The following is a 4,735-nucleotide window of genomic DNA, read 5'->3' on the forward strand; positions in this document are numbered from 1 at the left end:
GCGTGCGTGCGTGCGTGCGTGCGTGCGTGCGTGCGTGCGTGCGTGCGTGCGTGCGCGCTCTCGCTCTCTCTCTCTTTGGATGGAGTCATGACAGCCTCCCTTGGACGGTGAACACCGCACACATGCATGGACTCTCTTGTCTTTTGTTCCAAAAGTCAACAGTAGAAGAGTGTAACCACATGAGATCCTTCCAGGCTTGTGTGTGTGCGTGTGCGCAGGGTTCATGCATTTAGATTCAGGAAATTGCAACAACCCCCCAGTTAGAAAATGTTGACAGCAGTTCAAGTATTGTTTCTTTGAAACTCAGTGTATAAGGCTCTCCTGATCCCAGGTTAGACATAACAGTACTAAAAATGGAGCTGGATCATCAAATGCCAGGAAAGACATTTCCCAACATTAGTATACAAAAAACACCACTGGCTTCTCCGAATTGAATGTGTCGGAGCCAAAGCTCCATTTACTGACTTTATGGTAGTGACTACTGAGGCTGAAACAGAATTAAATGATGGGTAAAACCTCAAGAGTAGCAAGAAGCAAGTTAACATCTTGATGATGTTATGTTGTATCAGTGTTTAGCCTCAGACAGCTCTGTTTAATGTTGACTCTTCAATCAGCAAATCCATCTTTTTCAGACATTTTTCTACAATATGATAATATGTGAAATAAATTGTCACAATCAAGGCAGAAGTCATTTCAAGCTTTAATCCAAAAACATGAGATGTTTTATTTGGTTGCCAGAGGGGCAGATCCTTAAAGATCAATCTCAAATTAGAATTCATTTTTGCACAAATATCAGTATGATATCTAAGTTGTAATCTATTTCTGCCCTGATAGCGCCCCCTACATTAGTGTTCTTCAGGGGATGGGATTTTTTTGTACCACCTGAAAATATTGGTTTCCAGTTATTTGCTTGGTGCAAAATCTGTGTGGTCGGACACAAAAAACCCAATGTTACGAGGAGGCTGACACAGTTGCACATAATTACAGACTGAACGTTATGATGTAAACACAGCACATCTTCTAGTAGCGTCAGCCCTCAGATGACGGTCAGTCACTCACTGCCATGGGAAATGCCCACCCAGAGGTGTGGTCCTGGACCCCGAAAAGTGTCCAGAAATATGTACAATACCTGCAGTATTGTTATACTTATTATTATACATCTGGATACCAAAAGTGAGAAGTATTTGCGCTCACTGTTTAATGTTTTACTAGTTCATGTGACAAAGCCATGAAGTCCAAGCAAGCAACCCGATATAGACCTCTGACAGAGACCTGTGTTCAGGATCAGTCAGGGTGTAACAATTGCCAAAGCATTAAACGCTTCCAGGAGCACAGGATGTCTCAACATTTGGAACCTCTGTGGCTGTTCCTAGAGCTAATTACTGGGTGCCAAAAGAAATAACCCTGTCGCTTCTGTGCCAGCCCACAAACACACACACACACAAACACACACAAATAATCTTACACACTTGCTCACACACGAACACAGGGTCCAACTTTGTCCCTTTTGCATTCAAGTGGTATATCAGCTGGGGGTCAGTGCAGCTGTTCCTGCCGCCTACTGCACCTGATAACCACCCTGGGAGCAAAACACAAGCACGCACACACACAACATCCCCGTATCTCGTAAGATAGGCAGCAGTCGCTTTTCCATTGGGCTGGTCGCCGAATCTGTTTACCTATCACACACACAGACACAAACATAAACATCCACTCTACAAGGCTGGTAGCTGGGATATATAAAGAACCAAAGGAAAAACATTCATGTGGAGTACTTGTTGGTGTTTCCCTTCAAACCAGAAAATGTCTTTAACCTGTCCTAACTCAACATGAACCATTGATCAGGAATGAACCTGGAACTCAAAAGTATTCTTGTCATATGCTGTATATCAACACAAGGTCATTGGTAATGTCAGCTCTTGGCAGATAGATACCTGGGTCAAAGACAAATTGTCAGGTTTACATATTCAAGCTGAATCTTGATCAACACACCCTTAAATTCCTTCATCAATATACTGCATTTTCGTCTTACTATGGATTGTAAAACCTTATTTAAACTTGAAGGGCACTGAGAGGGCTCACCTCCACCAACGCATGCTCTATCCCACAATGTTAATGCAGTGTGAATTTCCCTAGTCAGGAAGGTCTCGTAATGTTAAAGGTGCAATATGTAATACTGACAGCTAGCGTTTAAAATAGTTACTGCAGTCCTAATTCAAAGTACTGGAGAGAGTCATCTCTAGGGCTGGGATGTATGGATTTTTTCTTACCGAGGTTGAAAAGCAAGAGATTCCTGTGGTAGCGTGGTATACCACAACCCCTTTAGCATAAGTTAAAGAATGGCAGGGTGCCTTAAGTGAGTGACGTCAATGCCTGTGTGGTCGCGCAAAGAGAGAGAGAGCAGTATGAGCGCCGCTGTGAGGAAAAGAGAGAGGAAAAAGAGTTAAAAGTGAACCATAAAACAACCAGCTAGCTTCTCAAGACACGGTGGCTTTATCTATTGTCACTACTGCTGGTAAAGTAAATGGTGTTACCTCTGAGAAAAACATTGGCTTAACCCTCCAGTGCAGCCCCTCTATTAGCTGAGCAGACAAAAACAAGAGGGCGATTCAGGAGTTTGCTAACGTGTTGCTCTCTCGACCAATAAAAACCCCTGTTAGGCTACAAAACGTTCATGCAGGCTGAAATTCAACCGTGCCGTTTTATCAGGATAAAACTACAGTATAAACAGACTCTGCTAACTGCTAGGATAATGTGCAATGATAAACACTGCAGCTGTAACGTTGATGTGCCTACATCAGCAGAAAACAGAGAAATGTCTTTGCCTTTCCTACCGTGTATTACGGTAGGAAAGGCTAAGTCATTAAACAGGTACTCTGAAATATAGGCCTAATAGTCAACACGAATGGAATGTTACTGGCCCAATCCCAAAGTCTTGACTCACGGACTTTGGTGCGTGTTCTTGCGATATTAGGGTTGTCCCAATGTCGCACTTAGCGAGTCATTTCATACACACTTAGCGAGTCATTTCATACACACTTTAGCGAGTCATTTCATACACACTTTACCGAGTCATTTCATTCATACTTACTGAGTCATTTCAGTGAGTCTGCATCGATGCAGACTTCACCAAAGGGAATTACCCCCAGTTCAAAGTGGACGGAATGGACCTGTTGTCCAGCTTGTAAAACAAGAATTTGAAAAAAAATTGAAATCCGCAAGCGAGTCCCGTGCCTTGGCCGTGTGGAAAGCAACAAACTTGAAATGTAGATACCCAAACCGGTAAGTGTCAACTACGTTTTTGATATTAAACGCAGCCAAGGTAACGTGATCTCGTGAATTGCTGTACCAATCCTATTTCTACCTATCTGAGCCCATGTGGCCTCACACTCACTCACAGCACCTGAGATCAGTTAAGTCTGTGAGTCTTTAGTCCTCAGTCCTCAGGGCTCACTGTGGGATTGGGCCACTATGTCTCATGGAACATTACTCGCATTAAAGGTCGGATTTGCTCCAAGTTTTGTTTAGAAAACCTTGAAATCATGTAAGACACAATGTCATCAGACACAATCCATGTCATTAGATTCAATGAATCCATGTCATTAGACACAGCGTGCACTCGTGCAAGCATGTTTTTTTGCAGTATTGACGTGACAAGCTCAGACCGCGGTAGGCGTCACGTGACCGCGGGAATGCGGTAACCATCCCAGCCCTAGTTGTCTCCCCCGATGGACAGACACACTTCCTCGGTTTAGAGTTACAGTAGGAACCACTAAAACCCCCACAACCTCGCTGTCCTCTCCACCCGACGGACAGACACACTTCCTCAACTTAGAATTAAGGTGAGAACCACTAAAAATAAAATGACCTTGCTGTCCTTTTCCACTCGACTGAAATACACCCTTTATTGGCTTAGAATTACGGTAACAATCGCTTGACTTAAAATAACTCACCATTGTCTGCTACAGCCGCTGAACAGGCTACACGTTGTAAACAGCCATGGTCCGCTTGCCTGGTCCTCCGGCAACGTTAGCTAACATTAGCAGTTATGACATGTTAGCATGGCGGCGTTAGCCAGGACAAGTTGGGATCACTTTACTGGCTGTTTGTCAATTGTTTTTTGCGAGTAACCAACTTGATTACTAAATAACTCAATGTGAGTGCACAAACGTTGAAATGACATAAAAGGCCCGTCCCTTGTAGACGTGATTAATTAGCCTGAAAGGTCGGGGTATCATTGGATAATTCGTAATTCATTTGTGCTTACCTGTTCAGGACGAAATTAGCCAACTCTTTGTCTCCATACTTTAAATAACGTTACATCTCCAATATTTACCCAGGGTTTGTTATGTCTCTAGTCACGAAACTGTTAGAAACATGCTGGGTTTTTTAGGTCGGGTAGAATCTGCCTTCCAAGGCTGTACTTTAGCTGTAGCGCACTGGTTTTACGTTTTTTACAGGTATATCTGGCAACCGGGCCTGGCTGTCAAACTGGGCAATTGAGACCAACACCCAGGCCAAAACACAAACAGATATTCCGTCACGGAACAGACATTTCAAAAGGAGAAAATACTGGCATTAGCATTGTCGCCGGAAAAGATAGTATTTCAACTTAGCTTGTTTCCTTTGTATCTGATGGCGCATTGGGGTCATCTTTGGATTTATTACAGTAAATATGTTGCATATTGCACCTTTAACGAAAGTGAAAAATAATTTGTGTATCCACCCAGGGTTT

The 4,735-nt window shown here is 43.2% G+C and overlaps 2 long non-coding RNA genes across 2 annotated transcripts in view; one reads left to right on the plus strand and one right to left on the minus strand.

Moving 5' to 3' along the window:
- LOC116691678 (uncharacterized) overlaps positions 1–2,760 on the plus strand; it is a 15,459-nt gene extending 12,699 nt beyond the window's left edge. The window contains exon 3 of the long non-coding RNA XR_004332532.1: positions 2,749–2,760. This is a non-coding gene — a long non-coding RNA (uncharacterized LOC116691678). The remainder of the gene's footprint in view (positions 1–2,748) is intronic.
- Positions 1–4,083, minus strand: part of LOC116691677 (uncharacterized) — a 22,079-nt gene extending 17,996 nt beyond the window's left edge. The window contains exon 1 of the long non-coding RNA XR_004332531.1: positions 3,940–4,083. This is a non-coding gene — a long non-coding RNA (uncharacterized LOC116691677). The remainder of the gene's footprint in view (positions 1–3,939) is intronic.
- Between the last annotated feature and the right edge of the window lie 652 nt (positions 4,084–4,735).

Source organism: Etheostoma spectabile, chromosome 6 (assembly GCF_008692095.1).
Source record: "Etheostoma spectabile isolate EspeVRDwgs_2016 chromosome 6, UIUC_Espe_1.0, whole genome shotgun sequence".
Taxonomy (NCBI): domain Eukaryota; kingdom Metazoa; phylum Chordata; class Actinopteri; order Perciformes; family Percidae; genus Etheostoma; species Etheostoma spectabile.